At 40.9% G+C, this 12,918-nt stretch overlaps 1 protein-coding gene across 1 annotated transcript in view; it reads left to right on the forward strand.

Moving 5' to 3' along the window:
* The first annotated feature begins 3,802 nt into the window (after window positions 1–3,802).
* The window catches only part of LOC124132776 (sodium-coupled monocarboxylate transporter 1-like), a 44,148-nt gene continuing 35,032 nt past the window's right edge, over window positions 3,803–12,918 (forward strand). Inside the window, exon 1 of the mRNA XM_048392441.1 lies at window positions 3,803–3,858. The gene's annotated coding sequence lies outside the window, so the exon portion shown is untranslated. The remainder of the gene's footprint in view (window positions 3,859–12,918) is intronic.

The following is a 12,918-nucleotide window of genomic DNA, read 5'->3' on the forward strand; positions in this document are numbered from 1 at the left end:
CATGGATGCAGATCATTGACAGAACCTGTTTACTGTGAGTGCGTATAATTGGTTTATCCCAACATTCTGATTAAATAACTTGTTCAGCCAAGAATTTAAACAGTTCAGTCTTGTGCTCGACAATACTCAGAAATGATTCCCATGTGAGAACAATTTTGCTGTTTGGTTGAACGCAGCCTCTTTTTCCTCCTTTGCCTCTTGCTGTTGATTTGAGGCTGTACTTATCCCACGCAATGTCAACCCTGGACACACTCTCGAGCAGTTTTTGTGCAAAATTTTATTTTTTTGTATTATAGATGTAGACATGAATGCTGTTCTTACACGTTTTGAGGACGATTGTACAATGAGTGATGCCATTGTAACATCTTGGTATTGGAATTAAAAGGCGTTGAACCTACGTTATTCTAACTTATTTGGATAATATTAAATTATCACACGAGAAACCAGACAATGTCATATACAACGACACCAGTATTTCTCTTTTGTTGAAGACCGAGCAGACTGCAACTTTTCCTAAATAAACGTTGTTTGCAAAATGATCCGAGTATTCACGAAGTTCGTGCTACTGAATGTCCACAGAGCTTGGTTGAAATTATTTAGAGTTATACAAAAATGTTCATTGAAATACTTTACCTATACATACTGGATTCTTCAAAGTCCCCATAACATTTTGCGTTGAACTTGCCAAAAGATAAATTAAATGGATTGTATAGTATCGCGTTTGTTTATAAGCAGAACACCAAGCGCTTTGCGGATTAATTATACCCCCGAAGGAAGGGAGTATATACTTACACCAAGGAATTCCGTCCTTCCTTTATGTGACCTATAACTCGAAAAACACTTCCTGGATTCTTTTCCAATTGTGGGTACAGTTTCTATACCAATAAGACAGGCACAGTGCGAATTTTGTGTTCAATATTTGTTGTTTTTTTTCTGAAAAATAGAGCTTTTTACATTTTTTTACGGAGATTTGTATCTGAAACCTTTGTGCGACTTATAACTAAAAAACAACTTCATGAGTTCTTTTCAAATTTAGGGAACAGTTTCCATACTAATAGAAGAGGTGCAGTGCATAGTCTGATTTTGATATGTGTATTGTCTAAATAATATGATGTTTTGATGTTGTGAACTTAGACATTTTTCTGACTTCAACATTTGTGCGACCTATAACTTAGAAAACTATTTCATGGATTCCTTTCAATTAGGGGCACAGTTTGTATACCTGTCTTGAGCCTCAGTGTACATGGATATCGACGACTTCTAGGGTCATTATGCTCTGTGTATTAATCGGCTTTATTAATTTCAATCCATAACTGAGAACTTCACACTTCTGAACGAGTGTTGAGATAACCGTTAGATAGCGGTGGTCGTTCGAAACTAAGCCCTCGGTTTCATTAAGGATTAACTACTTTAAGGGTACGTGATCCGTCAGCAGGTTGGCCGCCTCCGTGGTCTTGTGGTAGAGCGTCCGCCCGGAGAGCGGAAGGTCCGGGGTTCGGTCCCCGGCCCCCTCATACCAAAAGACGTTAAAAGATGGTACTTGTTGTTACCCTGTCTGGCGCTCGACATAAAGGGGCTAAAACGAGGACTGGTGGGCTCGGAGTCAGTATACTGTGTCTGAGTTGGGTATTCATGTTAAACTTCGGCATGGTATCTCAGTGAGCTAGCACTATAAATCGGCATCAGTCCTGACTATTACAAGCAGCCACGCAAACACGTGCATGCACGTCGCTATATAAGTGCAATAATCTTGGACGCGACGTTTAACCCAATTTCACCCCACCTCACCGTCAGCAGGTTAGCTGTACGTGGATAGGTTAAAAAAGGTACTTGACGTATTCCATTGACAATTCTTGGCTGAAATCTAAGAGTGACTGTAACGCTGAAAGGATGTCTAAGGTATACCAACGACGACTCTGGCATTGATGCTTGTGACAGCAGTTCATATTTCGACACTGACTTGTAGGATATACCTAGCAGACCAAGTATGAAGCGTATGCATGATCGTCTTGATACATTTATTCGATGACCCATACGGATGAGTGAGTGAGTGAGTATGGTTTTACGCCGCTTTTAGCAATATTCCAGCAATATCACGGCGGGGGACACCAGAAATGAGCTTCACACAATGTACCCATGTCGGGAATCGAACCCGGGTCTTCGGCATGACGAGCGAACGCTTTAACCACTAGGCTACCCGACCGCCCCTCCATACGGATGAAGCAAACTCTCGGATCTAGGAGTGGATTCTTCTGCACAGGGACTAACGACTGGGTAATGTGCTTTCATTGCGGCGTAAAATTGTATCGTTGGAAAAGTACGTACGGATGGTCCCGGCACAACATAAACAATAAACAGGAATACATCCATTTTGCTTTATAAATTCGTTTATTAATTTATGCACAATGATCAATATATTTTTGGACTTGCGTCCGCCATATTGGTATATAAGATGTCTGTCTCCATTGCTATAATTAGCAAGACAGACGAATCAGACCAACACACCGTGACGTCACCTCTTTCGCGAGGCTCATGCCAAATCATGGCCGCCTCTAGTTCCGGAAATTATCAAACCGAAAGTCACATACGCTCATGAGAAGAAATCCCATGACGTCACTTCCTCGGAATTACCAGAAATAATAAATAAATACAGTTTCAGCTTGACATTTATTTAATTTGGGGAAAGATACTTAAAACTTTACAGTAAATTGGAGTAGAGGCTAATTTCTAATTTAAACTTGTTTTAACATTTAATAATTATTTGTTTTTACAAGTGACCATGTGAATTTAATTTCGATATGAAATAGTAGCCGTTTTCGCTTTATTCGAGGTGCCGTTTTCGCCAATCGGTGCCGATTTCTCTCGGTGGCGTTGTGCTGAGGTACCGTTTTAGCTACAACCCCTTCCGGTTATGGCGTCACCTTGATGTCAATCCCTGGATTGTCTTGCTTCGAATCGATTATTTAGAGACCGCCGTAATATAGCTGGACATAGCTGAGTGCGGCGTTAAACAACAAAGGTGTGGGTTTGAGAAGTCTTCAATGCGATAGCTTTATCCATCGCACAGGTGATAACGGTTGACAGTTTGTGAGATGGCATATAATGAAAAGATGGAAACCACTCGGGAATGAACAACAAGGAAGGAAAAACAATTCTGATCTGTACGCGGTACCTGGCGATAGAAGATGCCCAGTACGAAGTTATATTCAGAATGCTCTGCATGTTTTCAGTATCCACTAAGAAAGGTGTCGAGGGCCCGCTCTTGGTGAAAATGCTCTCAATAAAGTGATAAGGCCAATTTGAGGGAGAAGTAGACAACACGCGACTATGTCACTATGGTGCAACGGTTCATGAAGTGATGTCAGTGACAGGGCATTGCTGTAATAGGACATCGGTTGAACAGAAAAGTGAATGTACTCATTTTTCATTGTTTTGATGTTTACTAGGATATTCACGAAATACCAAACTTAACCCCACTTCATTATTTAAATACAGGTAACTATTTTCAAAGCTTGTAATTTTATTATAATCCTTAAGGTGGTTGTAAATAATGTTGATATCTTATATAAGATATAAACGACCCGTTGTCGTTGGTTATCAAACAATAAATCAGTGCAGTGAGCATAAACAGGGAGAATAAGTGTTTTATTGCGCCCCTCCTGGTTTATTCTCCCTGCAGTTTATTATTTTACGATATCAAGAACCTCCAAACCCCCCACCTCCACAATCCTCCACAATCCTCCCTCGTCAATATAATAAAAAATTATCTGTAGTAACTAGAAAAGGTATAAATACGGACGAGTGTCAGTCACATGTCAGTCTGTGGTTGACTGATAAACACACAGTTTATTCACTCAGGTAAGCAACGTGTACTATCTTATACTCTGTGAATCTTAACTATATGCCACATGTGGACATACATAGGTTAATGTGGTAATTTCAGCATGCCATACTTTTGTGTATTCCTATGTAATACTGCTGTGAATAAGAATATGTCAATACTGTATTGTGGAATTTCCATTGGAATATGCATTGTGCCTAACATAGTTTTATCTTGTGTGAATGTCCACTCGGGTATATAAGAGGAGAACTATTCGATCATATGAAAATTGTTGCATAATGATCCTGCAATGAATAATTAATAATGTGTCAACCAGTGTCAAACCTTATATATCATGTTCATCTGAAGTTCTTCGAACATATGTACATCTATGATTTATTGCAAATCATGTTTTCGCGTGTGCTGTAAAAGTTTAGCTGGTGTTTCTTGTCACCTGAGATGGACCTACTGTATGACCTGATACCAGCTTCATTTCTGTGCCCCGTCACTCCCCATGTGCCGCCGCTTCTCGGCCTAGAATGCACGGAGAAGGTCGGCCAACTCAGAAACCGGAATAGATAGATATCTAATTCCGTCTTCGGATATTTTCTCGTCTCCGATGACCAATCGGAAAAACAGGTAGGCAAGTTTTGGTGTGTGTTTTTTTAAATTTATGTTTATGTGTTATGGTTTCTCAAAATCTTAGGGGATTATTAGGTGTAATATATCATACGTAATTATTCATTTAGTCAAATAATTGCTTTATGGTTTCGAAGAAAATATTTTAATATTTTCGTAGATGATTCGAGACTTTCGGGGCTGTTTCGGGTGAAAGAGAATCAAATTCTGAGCCAAGAATTGCACAAAGTGGACAAGATCTGATTACGACATGTACTACAAAGCACGAACCTGAAATTCGTAGACGATTCCTAGAAATTCTTTGATAAACAATTTTTTTCTGACGAATCCCACGAGCTACAAGAATGTTTGGGAATCAAATAGGATATATTTAAGATTCTTAAGAAATGATTAAGAATATGTACGAATATGTAAGAATTCATATCCGTGGTAATTCGGGCTATCACATGTCGTAGTGAAACAGGGGTATATGTATTGCACTATTCTTGGTCCCACGAAATGCCCTCGTCGTCAGATTCGGAGTCTGTGCTGTCACCTAAAGAAACATCAACAGGCTGGACAGTATCTGGTCGGATACAGTCTTGTTTCCAATACTCTTCCTCAACTTTGATAACATGTTGGACACAGTTTGCCAAACGTACATCTGTAATATCTCCCATCCCTTTCAAGACAATCTGCTTGACGTCGGCAAGCTTGAAGGTCTTATTTTGCCGTGCGACCATATTTTTCAAATCACCCCAGATTAGTTCGATGGAATTCAAGTCACAATGGTAAGGAGGAAGTCCAAGCACTTCGTGACCGAGTTCTCTCAACATGTTGTCAATCAAATAAGAGGGCGGGGGTTTGTTCTGAAGAACCAGTTGGTGGAAGTCAGTTTTTTGGCTTTAAGCAAATCGGTTGTTGTCCAACCACTGACATATCTCACCTTTGGTGGAATTTGAGGTTGGACAACGGTTAATAGGATCTCGACAACTGTGATAGGGAGCATTGTCCATAACCACCAAGGATTTATCAGGCAGTGCTAAGAGGAGCTGCTCATCAACATACGCAGTGAAAACCTGACTATTCATCTCGGTATGGTAGTCTCTGCCATCTGTAGATCTGGATCTGAACACTAGATCACACCCAGGGAGGAAACCTCTGTGGGAGCCTGCATGGAGGACAATCAGGCGCTCCCCTTTACCAGGGGGATCTTGCGCTGTGGCTCTCTGGAATCTGGGTGAGACCATTGGTAAGCCGCTGTGTGGCAGGCGTTAACCCAGGTTTCGTCCTAATAGACAGGCTAATAGCCTTCTTCTCGTTTCTTTTTAATAGTGCGCAAGTAATTGATACGCACACGAATGATATCTGGTCGTTCACGCATTGCTAGTTTCGACCCTTTCGTCTTTTTGTACTGATATCTAAATTTGGAAAGGAGTTTACAAATGGTCCATTTGGAAATATCTAAGTCATGCTCTGTAAGGAGAATTAGTTTTAGTTATTGTGTTGAAATAAATTCTTTTCTCGTGTTAACCGCCGAATCACGTCCCTGGCAACTTTCTTATCAAAGGAATCTAACTTTAATTTCTTATCCTGTTTTGACATGCCCCCTAAGGGATGTGCAGGAGAGCATGTGTTTTTATTAGTTCAAAATCTTAACTACGGTTTTTTTTGGAAGCTGTAACGCATGAATTGTTCTTTCCATGTACTTTGAAATGTCAAAGAACGGCGAACGTCTTTCACTTTCAGCCTTAAAGTATTCAATTTTTTTAACAACGAAACCTTTCGCATCAGCGGAAAGATGCTTGCGCTGAGATATCATGAAATCTAATGCTAACACCGTATTCGTGCGTGCGTGATTCCCGTGCAGCCTTTCGAGTTGAGTTGATTGGCATTATGCAGATGGCTGTTACAATGAATGCTCGTTCCACCCTTGACGAACAGGTATGGTTGTTGATGAAATATAGTGATAGCTAAATAGACAGATTTTTTATTCATGCACCGATTGTCTTTAAATGTAATATCCAGTTATGTATGACTGTTTAATAATCCCATACCAACTTTGACTGGAGTAGGTCCAATAGTTTTTTCAGATATTGTAGTAAACGTCGGTACCTTAAATTAACTTCCAGACTATACGTTGTTTTACATTGTTGCTAGATTCCTGTCATTTCCGAAAACAAGGCATCAAAGTCAATATCGCTCAATAAATCATTATTCGTTCACCTCAGTAATTTTACAGAATTAATTTTCTTTACTAGCGTTATTAGTATTGAAAGATTGCCATTCCATATCCAAATCACCGTAAGGACAATCCATTGTGTTTTTAATGTTGCAGCTAGACTACATCAAACTCCAGAAACAAAGCATTTATTTATTTATAAGTCAGATGAAATGTTACAAGACCAGGGAAAAATAATAAAATATTTATATTGCTGATAAATGCAGGGATTAAAAAGAAAATAGAAAAACGAGTTGATCTTAAAAACAGATCGAGAATTCGGGGAAACCCCGGAAAGTAGTTCCGGCAAAAGTTCACATGATCTATTTCACACAAAAATAGTTCACATCCTGTGAACATTTTTTGTCCGTTCACAGGTGTGTGAACTCCAAATATCAGATCACGTGACTACCCATTCAGCCAATCAGCATGAAAGAAACAGTGTAAACTTCAAAGTATGAAATTATTTGATTGTAAGCACTTTATTGTTGACTGCTGACATTAATTGACTCTGTGTCTGAATAATAAATTCCCTGTTAAGTCACTCAGGTCTTGAGTTATTGTGTGGGTTGGTTGTGTACTCATACAGTTGTGCCTCTGCTTTGCGAATTGATCCCCTCATCTCGTGGCTTCATATACTGCATCGGCAATATTTGAACGTTAAACGGGGGTAATTGAATACTTGTACCTCGTATACATGTTTGATGTAAATGAAAACTTTATGTTGGTAATTTACGGTGGTAATTAAAATCATCTTTATTTATTTCTTTGTTGTTTAACGCCGCACTCGGCAATATTCCAGCTATACGTCGGCTGCCGTAAATAATAAGTCTGGACCAGACAATCCAGTGATTGATATGAGCATCAATCCACACAACAATACGATGGGATACGGTGAGGGGCAATCAGTGAATGCACCAATCCATTACGTCGCCTACTGCGACAAGTATTTTGGCTGTTGGGACGTATATTCTTCCTCGGAATCCCCACTGGTGAATAAGTCATCAAATCGTCCGCTGTGACTGATAACTTTGTATGTTCTCATTGTGTCACGAGAAGGGGTGTATAATTACTAAGTACTGATCTATATATCGATACATTACACTTGGGATCCGTGAAGATTCCGGGGTAGAATAGATCTTCAGCAACCCATACTTGCCGTAAAAGGTGACTATGCTTGTCGTAAAAGGCGTCTAACGGGATCGGGTGGTCAGGCTCGCTGACTTGGTTGATGCATGTCATCAATCCCAATTGCGTGGTTCGATGCTCATGATATTAACACTGGATTGTCTGGTCCAGACACGATTATTTACAGACCGCCGTCATAAAGCTGGAATATTGCTGAGTGCGGCGTTTAACAACCAACCAACCAACCAACATAACACTTGGCCAATTGAAAATACAGCCATGGCAAAATAGAACATCAGTAGTATATAATTACATTGATACCTACACCATCGAACGTATTGATATACGTGATCAGCTACAACATATCAATTGTTTGATAGGCATTACTTAGAAGTTGACGGATGACAAGGTAGATACTATTTCATGGATAACAACTTCTTTAATATCGTATAAAAGCGACGTTTCGGTATAGACGATTCCTTATACCGTTGTCAAGCAAAATATCATCAGAAAGATTACCAAAAGAAAACCTCTTCCAAAGATTTACTTTCACCCAAGAACACTATTAGGCCCGGTCATATGTTTCTAAACACGTTTCTCTGGCACGTGGTGACCGTGGTGACCTCGAATGTCGGACGGGTATCAAATGACTACCAGCTGCCAACAAGGGTTACCTCCGGTGTACCCACCCATTAAGGTTAAACATGATACAATGGACACACGGAGTACCCCACCCATGACGGACAATATCATTTACAAATTGAGTCAAACAAATTGTGCCACACTTTGCCAAAGAGGATACGGGGAATGAACTTTTATACATGGGTGGAAGTCCGGAATTTCAGAAACTCCACTATTTAAAAGACAGTAGAGGATCTCAAATATAATGTTTATACCAAGTATTTTAAAAAAGATAAATGTTGACAAGCATCCTTTGCATCCTATGCAAGAATTTTTAGGTCTGTGAAACAAAACACCCAAACACATCCGATAGTGTGCACGTGCGTTGGGTGTCATTCCTGATTTTGGCACTTTTAAGGAAGGTCGATTAATCTCTGTAGACCATTATTTCTCTTGATTTTATTGATTCAGTCTGCTTATCATATAGTTGTGATTTACTTGATTTCATTCCTTGTTTGTGTATGACCTGGCGATGCGACGTCTGCAACGCGCGGAGCGTTTACGGGCTATTTGCATGCAGGACACTGGCAGAATACAGAGTGCAGCGGCCAATACGTTCAATGTTTCACAGTCTGTGATTAGCAGACTACTGAACAAGAACCAACAAACCCAAAATGTTGATAATCGACCCGTTGAGGTCCCAGGTCAACGACGAGGGTACAGGATTGACTGATCCGCAACCAGGCTGTACGAAATTGAACTCGAATTGCTGCAAACTTTCATCAGGCTACTAGAATGCGAGTTACGAGACAGACGGTTAGAAATCGTCTACATGCAGCTCATCTCCATGCACAACGGCCACGTGTTGTGCCGCCCCTTACAAATCGTCATATTGCCAACAGACGCCAATGGCGAACACAACGTCGAAACTTGGGTAATCGTCGCTGGTCACGTGTCATGTTTACAGATGAGTCCCGACTCACTTTGTACTTCCTTGATAGGCGTTGTCGTGTCTGGCGACGTCGAAATGAACGTCAAGCCAATATCAACCTGTGTCATCATGACAGATTTGACGTTTGATCGGACGGTCAAGGAAGGGTCACTGTATAGTACTATTGACCTTTTTTTCACACTTTCGCCATCTTGGATCGACAACGAGGCTTGGAGAGCATAGCTCCATGCAGTGTGAGTCGCATCAGCTCATAGGGAACAGACAGCATGTTGTGCATTTCACTGATGGACATTTCAAACAAACAAAAAATGGTATCCTCTGTATCTAATACAGAAGATATTGCACATTTAATCCTGAGGTCCAACTAAAATATGCCTGTAATACACTGGAATTAGCATTTTGCTGTCAGGATCCCGGAAGTGAATCGAAAGGGTCATTTCGAGATACGTATTTCAGAAATAGATTGTTTTATCATAACCTCGTCGGCATATAGGTACAATGTGACAGTACATTCAATGACAGAAGTTTTGTATCGTAAATGAACCGCATATCATGAAACACGTCAGTGTCCTTTTTTCAAATTTGCTCAGACAATGCGTGGCTTGGCAACCTCGAGATCGTCGATCATGTTTATTTCACGTTTCATAGCGGTGTTTTGCTGCACAACGCACTATCGTTTTGCCATGAGTCCAGTTGACAAAAGACACTTTTTCTGCTATGATTTTCATCTTAATGTCGCAGGTTCAGGCTTCTAGTCGTCCCAGACAAATATTGAAGACGGATTTTCTTTTAAAATGTATTTATTTGCCTGTAACATGAAACGTCAACATTAGAAAAGTGTTGAGTGCTGTCGGCCAATCCTACCAGGCAGACAGGTGACAATTGACTGTGCGTTCAAATTGCCGTGACGTCACAGGTAGAAGCCCGTGAATTAGGCGTTAAGCCAGGTACGGGTAGCACGTACAACTCATTACATGCAGACAGTGGAGGAGCGGCCTTACGATGGATAAAAGTAGAAATAAGGCTGCCGGCGACATATTCCCCACCTTTAGAAAATGTTGTCCCCAACATTGAAAAGGATGAACCAATGAGAAGAAGTCACTGGGAGAGGTTTGCTGGGTAATGATCCAAAAACGAGAAGTAGTCGGAGGAACTAATGCACACTAACTTACACAGTGAACAACAAAGGTTTGAATAATGCTATTCCCATTGAATGAAAACACAGGCAAAACACAGAACTTGAGCAAAACATACAAACTACAACTGCTGAACAAAACTATATACAATCTTACAAATGATCCTATACAAAGACTTCGTTCGTTGTGTCTGGCTTGGTCGTTGTTAAAACAAACTTGGTAACCCACTCTTCGCTCCTCATCCAGGCCTCCCCGACTTTGGACTGTCAGTTTGGGATGGGACTGGAGGAGATCCAACAGTGTTAACATGAGTGGCTGCAACATCCACAGGTTCTTCAGGTATACTAGGATACGACTGGTAGGTCGAATCATCTGGAGCAGAACCTGTATGAGAATTGGTATCAGGTGATGTAGCTGCTACTTATGGATCTTGCAAAACATCGGGTGATGAGTACAAGGGACCCGAGTCTTGAATCTTTGGCTGGGTCTGATGGTCCTCAGGGGATCCATCCGACACAGAAGACACAAGAGAATCCTTGGTAAGACTGTAGGAAGAACTGTGCTCAGTGGGATGATCACTGGAAGTGTGATCGTTGCCTGACATGTGAAGGTCAGACTGGGCTCTCTATCTTGCTTCACTCCTAAGTCTTGGTAACAGTACCATTTCCTCTTCACTGTCTTCGTCAGGAGCTCCTCCAGCAGCAAGGTATTCCTTCACTTGAAGGGAAGTTGATTTTTGGCTGTTGTGGGTGGTTCCTGGTTGGGACTGCTGGAGGGGAAACAAATTGAAGTGGCAGAAGCATATTGCGATGAAGAGTCTTCATTATCCCTTGCCCATTCTCTTGCTTCACACAGTAGACAGGGATATCCAAATTTGGCTGTTTCACAATCGTGTAGACATCCCTGGCCCACTTGTCAGAGAGTTTGTTCCTTCCTGTGAGTCCAACCAGTCGTATTAACACTCTGTCACCAGATTGAAGATAGGACTCCGTGGCCTTCTTGTCATACTGGTGCTTGTGGCGATGGCCTGCTTTCTGAGCTTCCTTGGAGGCAATGTTGTAGGCGAATCGCAGTCGTTTCCTTAGATTCTGAGCATACTGGGTGTGATTCACCTGTCCTTCTCCCACTATGGTTCCCAGGAAAGCATCTATAGGGAGACGTGGATGACGACCAAACATTAGATAGAATGGGGTGAATCCTGTGCTCTCATGCCGGGTTGCATTGTACGAGTGTACAAGAGGTGAGACATAGGTTTTCCAGTCTGATTTCTTTTCTTCATCAAGAGTGCCCAACATGTTCATTAGAGTCTGATTGAATAGTTCCGTCATACCATTTCCTTGGGGATGATATGGCGTCGTTCTTGTCTTCTTGATTCTAGTTAGTTGGCACAACTCTTTGATGATATTCCCCTCAAAGTTTCTTCCTTGGTCGCTGTGGAGTTTAGCTGGGAATCCGTAGTGTACTAGGAAATTTTCAAATAGTACTCTTGCTGTGGTCTTGGCTGATTGGTTGCGAGTTGGGATGGCAATGGCATAACGGGTAAAGTGGTCTGTTATGACTAAGATGTTTTCATAACCTCCCTTGGATTCCTCGAGCTTTAGGTAGTCTAGACACACAAGTTCCAATGGCTGTGCTGATTTGATATTCACGAGTCCAGCAGCTTTCACAGTGGTCTTAGATTTGCGTCTTATGCAGTTTCCACAGCTTTTCACATACTTCTCCACGTCGTCAGACATTCCAGGCCAGAAGAATCTTGATCGAATAAGATTGAGAGTTCGATCCCGTCTTTGGTGTCCAGAGTCATTGTGAAGAGACCTAGGAATCCTTGGTATTCTCTCTTTTGGCAATATTAGTTGGAGCCCTGTCCCATCTGGACTCTGCAGCTGTCGATACATGACGTCCTCCTTCACAACCAACTGAGCAGCCAAAGATAAAAATGAAATCATATCATGAAAGAAAATAGAAATTATATCAACACAAAAAGAGAAAGTGTATGAGTACTAAAACTTGCAATAGATATGTGTACCCTACGCACACACATGAGTCGCATTCGACAGTCTACAACACACGAGAAACTGTCAAACAAGTTTGGGTACCCCTTGCAAGTTATTTAGTTCAATAATTTTATTTTATAATACATTCTATTGCTCATGTTCCCAAGTATTATAAAACACTTTAATGTTTCTCCTTCCTAATCTAACGTTATAACATTTCAGGTCATTACCATCATCTAATACACAAGAGATGATACCAAGACATATTTTATTCGGTTTTATGGTCTATGCGGTCTTACAATTGATTTTATTATTCTTTAAATCTTATGTCTAGTACATATTTTCACAAACAGGGCCGTTAGCTAATATAAGGAATGTAACATCCAGTTGAGGACTGAATACGACATACGTTAGGCTGTTAACGAACT

This window comes from Haliotis rufescens, unplaced genomic scaffold (genome assembly GCF_023055435.1).
Source record: "Haliotis rufescens isolate VD_foot unplaced genomic scaffold, xgHalRufe1.0.p SCAF_11, whole genome shotgun sequence".
NCBI lineage: Eukaryota > Metazoa > Mollusca > Gastropoda > Lepetellida > Haliotidae > Haliotis > Haliotis rufescens.